This window comes from Anoplophora glabripennis, unplaced genomic scaffold, assembly GCF_000390285.2.
Source record: "Anoplophora glabripennis isolate ALB-LARVAE unplaced genomic scaffold, Agla_2.0 scaffold975, whole genome shotgun sequence".
Classification (NCBI taxonomy): domain Eukaryota; kingdom Metazoa; phylum Arthropoda; class Insecta; order Coleoptera; family Cerambycidae; genus Anoplophora; species Anoplophora glabripennis.
In genome coordinates, this window is record NW_019417072.1 from 60620 (window position 1) to 74312 (window position 13693).

The window sequence follows — 13693 nt, forward strand, 5'->3', positions numbered from 1 at the left end:
AAAAACCTAATCAAAATTAATTAGTAACAGCAAGTGACAGAGCAAACGAAAACTAAAATATCATAGTTTTATTTAATAGTAGTATTATGAGTAAGAAAAATAAATATCAAGAAATATTAATGTCTAAAGTAAAATTTTATATATCAATAGGATTATAATGCCAGTGTAATGTCAAAAATAAAGTTGGATTCACAAGTCATAAAATATTACATATGAAATTCAAATATAAATATAGAATTAAGGAATATATTTTGAAATATAAGTTAAAATTTTTGTAAATAAACTGGAATGTGATTGTAAAATTGTATATTATAAAGTGAAATGAAGTGAAGTGGAAAAAGAAAACGGAATTTAAAAGAACAGGCATATATGTGAAAAGACCCTAACAAGGAAGAAAAAATCAAGAGAGTAGAAAAAATAAAAATTTTAAAAAATTATTGACTAGTTACAAAAGAATTTGTCAGAGAGAGGTGTTTTGAAAAGAAGTAAAGTGGGAAAAGCCATATATACTTAGAAATAATTATAGTGGAAGATAATTAAAATTAGGCTATCCAGTAATCTCAAGAAAACAAGTATTCCAGACGCATAAAAGTAGGCAGCAGGTCCGGCTATCCATTAACTGCAGGAAGACGAGGATTCCAGGACGAGATTTCAGAAGTATAAAGTAAGCAGCAGGTTCCGGCTATCCATTAACTGCAGGAAGACGAGGATTCCAGGACGATATCCAGGCCTAGTATAAGAGGGCAAGCAGTTCGACAATAAAATTCGACAAGAAATACGTAGAGGTAACTTTGTACACAAAGAATTACAAAATCTTATAAGATAAAGCTAGCTAAAAAAAGAGATTGATAAATACAATCTAAAAATTAATATAAAGCCTATAGGAATAATAATAATAAAATTTAAAGTAATCTTTCCTGAAAATAAATTTAAAATAAAAAAAAATCAAATTCATCATCCCTGATAAATATTAAATAAATTTAACTTCACTATACGAACAATTATAATAAATTTGGCCATATTAAAATTTTGATAGATATTAAGTATAAAGGTAATCTTAGTAACCCATTGAGAAAGAAAGTTTAATATCATTTTTATCGCCCTAAATATAGGCAACCAATAGTACACAATAACAATGAAATATATGAAAAATTCTCAAGGTGTCACAAAAGTGCTATAAGATAATTTCAAATATTCCTAAAATTGTGCCTGACATTTTAGTTATAATTGATTTTTATATAAAAAAATCAGCTTATAAATAAATAATTTCTGAATAATATCTTTTGTTTAGTGTGGTGTATTGTTTGGTTTTCTGCAACGTTTTAACCTCACTAGAACTCACTAATGAGAAGGGTCGAAAGCTAGCCAGGGGGTATAATTGACAACTTAAATTACAACACACACATATTCACAACAGGATCATAATTATATTAATTATACAAACAAATCACATACATATTTCTACCCATAACGAGGAAAAGGATATGTTTTGCTTTGTTCTTTCAAAATGTTATTAAAACAACGTCAATAATTTGAATGAAATACAAAAAAATACATAATTCAGCATTAAAAGAGCTGGAAATTAAATGCATGCACCTCTGGCCTTTTTGCTTTTTTTTTGTTAGTGCAGTTATGTAACGTAATAAATGTGATATCTTTATACTTTTTCGATTTTACTTTTGTTATATATTATTTAAATTAACTTGAACAAAATTATAGCAAACAGTGAAAATGACCGTCATCAATTTTATTTGAGGCATCCAGTCTTCGATACAAAAATCTCCCTACTCTGTGCTGTCAATTTTTATTACAAAGTTATTTCAGTGCCATACCGTGTGTGCTCCTTTGATCTTATCCATATTTTTTAAAATGTTAAGTAAGTTGCATAATCCAAATTTCAATCAAATTAAGTCCTATTCATTTTGAAGATAATTTTAAAAAGTTGAAACAATAAAAAATCATTAAATGTATCTCAGACACGAAGTGTTGCGAAAGAATTTTTCTCCTCTCCAGCGATGGTACAGAGCCTTCGTAAATGATTACAAGCCACGTGACCAGTTGTTTGGAACAATAATTTTTTTTCCTCCATTAAATTTCGGTGAAATTAAAAATAAACAGTAAGATTAAGGTTACATTAAAATAAACATTCTGTTTAATCTGAGGTGTTTGGTGTAATTTTTCATAAGATACTATATCGCATTATCTCAGGCGTAGATGTAACGGTTTGTAATTGTTCATTGTAAACAAGTCTTTAATACTGGTGACGCCAAGATTTAGGAAATTTTCATTACCAGTACCAATCGTGCAATATTGGGTTGCCTAAGTTCGGCGGTCACGTGGCTTGTAAACATTTATAAAGGCTCTGTATGTGTATTTTGAAACACCCAGCATAATACAAGATTTAAATACAGTTTGCAGCATCTTAGATCGTGGCACAGATGAAACGTATTATTATAGGAAGATGCATTATATCGTACTAGTAACTACAGATTGTACACTAACGACACTACTAATGTATAATGTAGCCAATTGCGCAGGAAATAAAATACCTTATACTTCCACTGAAATTTCCTAGTACCTCCTCCCCGAATTATCTATATTTTTTCACAATTTACTTGGATTCCCTTTGCATTACCCTTATTTCCTCAGAAACTTTTGTATTACTCTAGATTACTTCCAATTGTCCCACATTTTCTTATGAGTGTATATAAAATTTCCTCAGCGGTTTACGTTTCGGTTTTCAATATTTGGAAAAGGTCAAAAGTCAGATGTCGATGTAACCGATTAAATATCGCTTATCAATTCCTAATACCTAGTTTTCGATTAAGGTAACTGATACAATGGATTTAAACTGTTCACAAATCCTTTGAAAATCCTATCTTCAGTTTTTCTTTTTAAAAATATATTTACTGATACGTACGTCTTGGGAAATGTTGGCCGATACTAATGATTGCAAATCAAAATCCATTGCTTCAGAATATTCTAATTATGCATTTATGCTATTATTTTACCTAGAAATAAATACCGATATTATCCGGTTGCTAGAGTGTTCTAATTTTATAAATGTATATATTCGTTTCATATGTTTCCTCAAATTATTTATTATTTGATGTTGCCTTGTTGATTCATTTCTGCATAAATCGCAGATAGTTTCTCCATAACGATGTGTTTTTTTTAATATTTTCAAATAATAAATGATTTTATTTTGGCCTTTACTTCTGATATATTTTTAGTAATTTAGTTATACACTAGAAAATTAAAATTTTCTTCTGCAAGCAACTCACACTTAACAAACATGAGTAAAAAGAAAAAAATTCCTATACTTTGAGTGGAACCCACAAGCCACCACCGCGTATAATATAGTCTTTAACTATATAAGTATACTAGTATTTTTAATTTTACCAGTTTCATTTTACTGTCCGTGTTAATGATAACAATTTTGTTGATAAAATAAATTTAAGTTATTACTGTTTGTAAAGTTGGTGAGGTACTATTTTACTCATCACTACTTTCTAATACAGTTTTAACTGACAGATAAATTTTTAGAGGATAAAGGAATTGGTAATTATTTGTCAGGTGTTAATAACTTTAAATAAACAATCGGCATGTTCCTTTCATTGTGCATAATGCTCATGGGTTTGAAAATATGAGTATTTATTGGTTGTTCACAAAACTAACATTCATTTTTGATATCATGAACAGCGGTCGGGTTTTTAATCCATAATGAAAGGAACATGAGGAATTAATTAATTAATTTAATTATTAATTAAGAATTTATTTACACATATTCTTTTAGATAATTATACCATGTTTTTTTTTTCCAGAAGCATTCGCAGTTAGGTAAGTGTAAAAAATTTATACTTGTAGTGTGGCCTTTATCAGTCATGTATATACAAGGTGTATCTAAATAACACCGAAAAAATTCAAGGGACGATTCTCCGATGAAAATTAATAGGGGTCTTTGGTATAAAATTTGTTGAAAAACCCTTCCCTGAACAGTTACGCCCCTCCTAAAATTACAAAAAAAATTGTTTTTCTTTTTTATCTTCCACGTACATCAAGCTAAAGAAACCAAACTTGGTGAACATTATCTGTCAATAAAACTACACTTTTTGAAATTTTTTCAACCCTGAACTATTTTTGTAAGGGGTTGAAATAATCAACCCCTATGACATTTTTTCTTATAATTTTTTTTTCGATAAAATTTTTTCCTTTTAAAAAATATGTCTAAAAAACCCCATTCATTTACTAACTTTTTGATCTCTTCAAGTTTCTTCGAAAAGTTAAGGATTTATGACAAAAAAAAAAAAATGTATTGTAATGTATTTTTAAAAAGATGAGCTGTTTAACGCGAGTGTATTTTGCCGAAAGATCTAGTGGCCTGTTCTTTACAATGGAATCCGTAGAAACAAATGTCAATGTCATTTATTGTTACTGTTTCTTACTATTTCACAAGTTTCATGATTTTGTGTAGAAAATATTAGTTAATAAACCGAAAATATGGTTAACTATTCGAATTTAGAAATGGCAGATATGCATTTTACATATGGGTATGCTAACGGTAATGCATTGGAAGCGCAAAGACTTTATGCTGAACAGTACCCAGAGCGTAGATTACCCCACCATACTACGTTCACAAATATTCACCAACGCTTGCGGGAACTTGGAAAATTTGAAAAGAGAAGTCATGACTGTGGCCGTAGCCGAGAAGTTAGAACTGAAGCTGTCGATGAAGCCGTACTTAATTTAATTGAGGAATCCCCAGAAACTAGTACCAGGAAAATAGCTCGTGTCCTAAATGTAAGCCATTCGGTAGTTTTTAGAATTTTAAAAGAACAACAGTTATATCCCTATCATCTCCAACGGGTGCAGTCGTTACTGATTCGAGATTTTTTACCACGTGTGGTTTTTTGTCAATGGCTTATTAATATGATCGGCCAAGCGCCGCAGTTCTTAAGAAATATTTTATTTACTGACGAGGCGAATTTCTCAAGAGACTGTATTAGAAATTTTCGTAACAATCATATTTGGGCTGAGGAAAATCCTCATGACTTTTTTGAAGGAAATCATCAGTATCAATTTTCATTAAATGTGTGGCTCGGAATTATCGACGATCATTTAATTGGTCCCTATTTTCTTCCACGACGATTAGATGGTGACTCATATTGTCATCTTCTCGAAGAATTACCTATTATTCTTGAAGAAGTTCCCATTCAAATTAGGCAACGTTTATGGTTTATGCACGACGGTGCACCAGCCCACTTTAGTATACGTGCAAGACGTCACTTGGATGAGGTGTATGCCAATCGATGGATAGGTCGAGGAGGATATGTAAATTGGCCAGCCCGCTCCCCTGACCTTAATCCTTTGGATTTTTGCATATGGGGATATCTGAAATCTTTGATCTACTCAAGGCCAGTTGAAGATATCAATGATTTGCGAAACCGCATTGTAGCAGGGTGTGAAACGATAAAAAATTCACCAGGAATATTTGAACGCATACGCAATTCTATGAGAACAAGAGTAGATGCTTGTATTGAAGCTGAAGGCAATCATTTTCAACATTTTTTGTAGATTGTATTGTCAATATCCGACAGATTTTTATTTTTTGTTACTGTTATAACATTATTCATCATTTGTTCACTTTTAGTCTAAGTTCCAAACTTCTTAGCCTAGTAGAATCATAGGTCAACTATTTGGTTGAGTGTTTTTTAATAAAATGTTATTTAATATGACAATAAATGACATTGACATTTGTTTCTACGGATTCCATTGTAAAGAACAGGCCACTAGATCTTTCGGCAAAATACACTCGCGTTAAACAGCTCATCTTTTTAAAAATACATTACAATACATTTATTTTTTTTTGTCATAAATCCTTAACTTTTCGAAGAAACTTGAAGAGATCAAAAAGTTAGTAAATGAATGGGGTTTTTTAGACATATTTTTTAAAAGGAAAAAATTTTATCGAAAAAAAAATTATAAGAAAAAATGTCATAGGGGTTGATTATTTCAACCCCTTACAAAAATAGTTCAGGGTTGAAAAAAATTCAAAAAGTGTAGTTTTATTGACAGATAATGTTCACCAAGTTTGGTTTCTTTAGCTTGATGTACGTGGAAGATAAAAAAGAAAAACAATTTTTTTTTGTAATTTTAGGAGGGGCGTAACTTTTCAGGGAAGGGTTTTTTCAAAAAATTTTATACCAAAGACCCCTATTAATTTTCATCGGAGAATCGCACCTAGAATTTTTTCGGTGTTATTTAGATACACCCTGTATATATTCCTATATCGTCGAATTACATTTTAGTTACGCTTTTTGAAGTTCTAAGATAAATGAATATTAATGTTATAGGTGCTCATTTGAAACAAAAATCCTTGGATCCTGATCGACGAAGACAATCAATAGGACCAATACCTAATGCTCACAGGGCCTCTGATGCTTTTTTAGATCCCAATCATGCAGCAATACTATTTAGAGACTCTAGAGGCGTAAGTATATTACTGCATATACTTTACTCTCATGCCTTCGATTTTAAATACATTCTTTGTCAAAATTATTTCTGCTTACACCTGCTTTGTTTTATTGAACGTCGACTGTCTTACAGAACACTTTCATTAAATTCAATGTATTAGATTCTGACTTCGATCGTCTGCCATCTTTGCCAGCGTTCATTTGCCTTAAAATGTTTTGTTCTCATGCGGCTAATATTGGTGACCGCAAATCGACGATCGTCGCTAGTGACTGCGTTCAGTACAGGTTAATGATTTCTTTATGTAAAATGCCTTTAGCTTAAAATAATATAAATGTATTTTTTTGGCGAAGCAGACTGGTTTTAGAGATCACTAGTCGTCTGCTCCAAGAGTATCATAATCGCGATTGCCAATATGTCAAAACTTGTGCAGGTTATTACTGGAGCAATTTAGTTGCTTTCTTAGTAGAAACTGTCAAAAAAAATTTTTTTTTCATCTCTCAACTTATCAACAAATTGTAGCAACCTTGTTCTTTCCTCTATTTAAAAATGTAAGGCATTCTCTTTCTCTAACAAAATATAAGCTACTACTTCTATAGCAAAATTTAAACTGAATTTTAAACTTATAAAGAGAAAAACATTAGGTACCTACTTGTAACCAAATTAAACAATGATCGCTAAATCATTTTCAACACTGTTGGCCGTCCCGACGACAACACTTTAATAACCAAATCGTTATCTGTTTTTTTTTAGTTCTTTTAAACAGAATAAATGATAATGTCGTGGTACAAAAAGAAAAATAAATATTTTAAAATTTAGATATTGAGAAACTCGATGAAAGTTCCCCTTAAATAATTAGTAGAATTCGAAGCTCCAAAAATATAAAAAAAAAAATAATGAAATTTCATGTGTCGTTAAAAGTATATTATGGAAAAGGACATCCTTAAGTTTATACCGAAGTAGCTGTCGATGAAAGTTCCCCTTAAATAATTAGTATAATCCGAAGCTCTAAAGATATAAACAAAAAATAATTAAATTTCATGTGCACACCAGATGTGTTTTGAGACTTTGGTTAAAAGTATATTATGGAAAAAGAATTCAAACTGAAATTGAATTTGTATAAGTTTTTGCGATATGTTCTTAATAAAAATATTGCCGACTTCCTTAAGTTTACACCGGAGTAGCTGTCAATTTCTAAAGATCAGCCTTTTTCCGCCCATCATGGTCATGAAAATTCAGAGTTTTGATTAAAACTATTTTTCTTTATAAAGTTCAGGTATTGACTTATACATTTACCTTAAATTAATAAGAAAAAAAAAAGCAAGTCACATAAAAAGGCCATCAAATCTGGCATATTTGTTGAATTTTTGCCATTTTAGACGCTTTCTCTCTTTCATTTTAAAAAAAATATGTTAGGCGCTTTATGCACCACAATATTCTATCGCCTCTCAAATATTAGAATTAATAAGATTATAAAGTAGTATTCATTTGTTTTTGTGAATTGGACGTATCTATATGATACGAAACAATATAGCTTGTTCGCGAGTCAGTCAGACTAATGCAGCGGCTACACGTCAGCGACTTGCCTGCACGGTATGGTTTGCGCAATAAACACGGAACACTGTGTTGTGGCCACACAATGCAGGTAAGACTGTGCAGACTGCAGGCATTGCAGGCAGCAATCAGTACGTTTCTCAGGAATATGTATCCAAGCGGAGAATTTTTGGTATTAGCCTCTTTCTATTTTACATTAGTAAAAAAAAAAGAAATAGACGTCATCGTTCAAAATGGCCAAAAAATGACTTCTGAACAGAAATATACATTCACATATAAATTTAATGAAGGATTTGAGAGAAGATCCCGACTATTGGCATAATTATATGACAAACGGCGTATCCTGAATTACTAGGATTGGTGACTCCCTTCATAAAACGACAAAATACTATAATGCGCGAATCTATGTACATATATCAGATATCTCCTCATGAAAGATTGAGTTGTACTCTCAGATATTTGGCTACATGGAGATCATAAAGAGATTTAAGGTTTTCTGCCGCAATTTCTCTTAACTCAACACCGTGCGCCGTCCACACGCTCAAATTTTACCGTGCAAATCGAATTTGCACAAACCAAGTTTACGGAAGCCGCGCTTTTCAGTTTGTGCGAGATAACGTTTTGCCGGCCACACGTACGGGCTTCCCGATACAAACTAGTTTGTGCAGGCAAGCGCGCGGTAAAGCCTGTATGTGTGGAGGGCCCATAATACGTCACGTGCGTATTCGGACGTGTCTCCACCTCACATGAGTCATTTAATTGTATTTCAAATATTTCTTTTTGATTGTGGCCATTCCATTACGTATTATTTTATGTGTTTCCTGTATGTTATCGAAAAATAATGCAACAATGTTGAGGACGACAGTATAGCTGGCCAACGGATGCTTGATTTAGAAGAAACTGAGCTACTTAACAGCCAACAGTTGAAGAAAATGACTGGACAAGAAAGAGGACGGTATGGAATTGACTTTTTTAAGTGACTTTGATCTTCCAGATTTCCCACGCTTAGCATGGGACCTTATACTCACGAATATCTTAGCCAAACTGGAATGTACTCTCTTTACGTATATCGAGAAGATATCTCAGTTGTCTGACTCCAATTGAGATCACAACACACAAGTACAAAAGTATATAACATATGGATAAGAACAGGTATAAGTCATAATCCAAACATTAAATGGTTTTGTCAGTGCAAAGTTGGTGCCAGAGTTGTCGGCTGCTATGCGCATCTATACTGTGGTACTTGGGGTACTGGCGCCATAATCGAACTCACAAGTAACACTACCCTACCGCCACGCACTGATCGGAATGAAATTTGGCACATCGATAGAACTCTAAAAAATATTGAACCAGTATTTTTTATTTTCAACACCCAACTAAACCATCTAAACTTTTCCATCCTAATTCCACCCCACCCACCTAAACCAACCAAATTCTCTTGCCCTCACCAATAGCAACCCTCCACATAAACCAAACCCCCACCTTCATGTACTGCGTGCTTGATTATCGTGAGTCCCCTTGCCTCTCTCGTTTGGGTGCTTGATTAGCGTGGGTTCCCTTGTTTCTCACTGATCGGGAAAAAACACGATATCATTATATCAACTGATAGCCCCTATCTTACATATTCATTACATTAATGTGGTGAATTTACTGCATGGAAAGGTTTAATTGGGTTAGTTGGGCGTTTCATGTTGGGGTAAAGGGGTTGATTGGTTTAGGAGGGGGTAGGCTTGGAGTGGGAGGGTTAGTTGGCTTGGGTAGATAGGGTGAGTGAGTTTGGTTGATAAACATGTATTTTTTACGGAGATTTTCGCGCTTACCGTTTTCTAGGGGTGATTCCTACCCCTTGAAAGTGAATTCCGAGAAAATAAAAAAATACGGGTTCAATATTTTTTAGACGTCTATCGATGTGCTAAGTTTCATTCCGATCGGTGAGTGATAGTTGGATATTGTTACTTGTCAGACGGAAACACCAAGTCTTGGATATGCTGCTATGATACACTTCAAGACGCTGCTACTGGATGGTCAGGATTTAGCAAGTGAAAACGACAAGCAAATATAATCAAAAACATTTGTTACAAATAGTTTAGTATACTTATTTTGTTTTACTTTCTCTACTTAATTAAAAGATTTTTCAATAAAACTTAACATTTTTATTTTGAGAAGGCATAAATATTGAGAAAAAAATAATGTGTTATGAATTGATCGATGGACGACAAAAGGCTGGTCTTTACCCACCTCCTTCGAAACAAACACAAAATTTGGCAAAGAAATATATAGCATAGTCTTAGTTAAATTTGGCCATTTCAGCCTAACGTTCTATTAAAATTTTGAAGCATAAAAGGGTCTGCATAACATTTCTCGTATATTAAATGAGTGAATAATTTTTGACAAGACATCATGCTATTATTTTCTTCGAACACCTCGACAAAATAAGAAAGAAATATAATAGTCGTGGCCTTACACTCGGACTAATTACTGATTTCTATGTATTTCGGCGTGCTGAACTCCAATCCGAAATCGGAATTACTCCAGCACCCACCAATTTTCAGAAAACCACCCCTAATGTGTGCAAATTCCTATACAGGGTGTTTCAGGATTAAGTCGACAAACTTTAAGAAGATATTCCGCATAAAAATAAGAAAAAAATCAAGTATAATTTTTTTCCACAGATGCTTCATTTTCGAAATATAGGGCGTTAAAATTCGAATTTTTTAAATAACTTCTAAATGAAGAAAGCTATTTAAGCCAAATTTGGCATGACACATCTTCTTATAAGATACCATTTTCCCATAGAAGTAGTTAATTTTTTTATAATTTAATGAGTCTGAGTCCCCATAACTCTGCCACTGTTTGCTTGCGGGACTTCTACTTCTATGGGAAAATGATATCTTATAAAAAGATGTGTCATGCCAAATTTGGCTTAAACAGCCTTCTTCATTTAGGTTATTTAAAAAATTCGAAATTTTTGAAAAATCTTTAACGCCTTATATTTTGAAAATGAAGCGTCTCTGGAAAAAATATTTTTGTATGAGGAATATCCTTAAAGTTTGTCGACTTAATTCTGAAACATCCTTTATATGTGATGCTAATGGGGTGTAATCGCGAAAACGAATAGACGCGATTCTATATCCTATATAAACGTATTTTGAGACGCTGAATTCAATTCGCTAGTCAGAATTATTCCATCTTAAAACCACCTCTAAATTGTGAGAACCGCCAGGGGTTCAGCGGTTGGCAACACTGGAGAGTATAAGGCGAAACATTGGTGCATCTAAAGACATAGCAGAAAACATCGCTGAAGAACTAAAGAATCGAGGTTTAGTGGTGAATGGTACAATGGTATTATTGAGAGAAAAAAATATACAAAGTACTTCAATGTTAGCGAAAATAATTCATTTGTATATTCTACATATATAAATCTCTATCCACAGTGGATATTCATTGTCCAGTATCGTTACGCTTACAGCGTTCCTTTTTATCTCCGAAGTTTCTGTGTAGTGGATTCCGAGCGCATTTTCTTCTTGTGTCTTTAATTTCTCGTTTTAATGTCCAGCAGTAGTCCGCCATCATGTTAACATCTACCCTTGTACCTTCTTTCCTTCCTTCCTTGAGATCCTTATGAAAATGCTCACCTTGTTCCTCGTTATAATCACCTAAGTTTTCAGTAAAATACTCCAAGTGAGAATCTATGTAACTTTAAATTCATCAAATAATCCAAAGATCGGAAAATTTTCACCATGCTTTTCGCTACAATATTCTATAATCCGAGCTTGTATGGTTTCCTAGGTGTTTAGCAACATCGCAAACGCTGAGAAACTGAGAAATTGCGAAACGCTGCCTCCTCTAGCTCAGTTATTGTCGCTGTAAAGTTTTCATCATGACCGTCGCTTATTTGAGGAAACTGCTCAGCTAATGAAAACATGTACCCTCTTTATCCAGAGCCTTAACAAACTGTTTCATCAAACCAAGTTTTATGTAGAGAGGAGGAGGCAAGATTTTTAAATATTCCACCAAGGATATTTGGCAATATTTTTCCCTCCTGGGTCGAGCGTCTAGTTGGCCACTATTTCTGGTGGTAATGATTAGCACGATCCCTACAATCCCATAAACATATAAAACATGGATATTTTAAAAAACCAAACTGCTGCATTAATATCATGGACATAATTTTTAAATCGCCGAAAATCTGCTATAGAGGTTCAGTATATTTTATTTGGTTTAAAACAAACTTCATATGGTCATAATCTTCTTTCGGTTTGGTAGAATGGGCTATTGGAACACGGGCATATTTATTCCCGTTGTGAAGTAGTAGGTACCGCACCAATATTCCGCCCTATACTCTCCAGAGGTCCAGTTGCCAACCTGTGAATCTGGTGGTTCTCACAATTTAGGGGTGGTTTTAAGAATGTGGAGGTTGATGTAATAATTCTGAAAACGGAATTGAATTCAGCTCCTCAAAATACTTAAGGATATAATTTCCTAATTACCTCTAATCGTTCTCCACGATTACACCCCATCGTCGCCTCTAGACAAAGTTTGTCCGTATCGGTATTGTATAGGAATTTGCACACTTTAGGAGTAATATTCTCACAAATTGCTGGGTGATCGGGCAATTCTCACTTCAGTAGGTTTGGTCCGAGTGCAAGGCCACTTTTTTGGGTAACAATGGTTCGTTTCAATGGATTGAACCTATTATAGTTATTTCTGGAGAAAAAATAAGTGTATATCTAACGAATAGAACTTACAGAAAGTATATATTTTGTTTTCTTTCCAAGTAATCAGCGTGGTGAGTTTTAGCTGAATCACCATCTGTCACCATATCTGTATATGTATAAAAATAAATGGATATAATTCCTTTTCTAAAATTAACTGTATTGAACTGTTTGAAAGTTATTGCAAAAATCATAGCCATCTATGATTTCGTTTATAAAAGTTTATATTTTATTTCATTATTGTTATTTTTAAATCATAACTTTTTCCAATTCTATATTTAAGTTGTCGCTTTTGAGATATGACTCAAATAAAAAATACAACTCAAATATAAAAATTTTTATATAAAAAATAATCATGTACAAATTTTTCCTTTACACTCTGTAAATCTAATGTTCTTTTATATAAATATCCTGAAGGCATGAGTTATCGGGATTCTAAACAATCACTTTTATTATTTAGTCATGACCGTTTTTAAAAGTTCATCAAATTTGTTTCATAAACTGCACGTCTTTCTCTATTTAATAGTCACTTCATTAGTTTAGGAGATGCCATCGAAAAAATATGCAACACGTTATGGTAATATTTTTGTTACAGTTACCTGTAGTGGACCCTTTTTTAGAAAAAATCAACATTTCTGATTTAGGTAAGTCGATGAGAATAAATGTTTGCATGATATTATTCAGCTTTTAGTTTTGGTTTATTATTATAGGATATAGCATATTTAAGAATAGGTAATACTTACGTACATAAGTAATATCGAAGTGTTTGACAATTTCCATTTATTTTCCTTTAGTGTTCTTTTTATGCAGGATATCCAGAAAATGGTCAGCAATTTTTCAGATTTGACGTCACAAGTAGTTTTTTTGGGAGGTTTTTCTCATTAAATTGAGTTGTTTCAGGTAAATAAATAAATGAAACATAAATAGTAAATTTCTATTTATGTTTCAATTTA

At 32.7% G+C, this 13693-nt stretch overlaps 1 long non-coding RNA gene across 1 annotated transcript; it reads left to right on the top strand.

The window, feature by feature from the left end:
• The first annotated feature begins 3822 nt into the window (after positions 1–3822).
• Positions 3823–13374, top strand: LOC111692135. The gene is made up of 3 exons (XR_002763150.1): positions 3823–3840; positions 6354–6490; positions 13336–13374. It is a non-coding gene; the product is annotated as an uncharacterized LOC111692135 (long non-coding RNA).
• Positions 13375–13693: the final 319 nt, after the last annotated feature.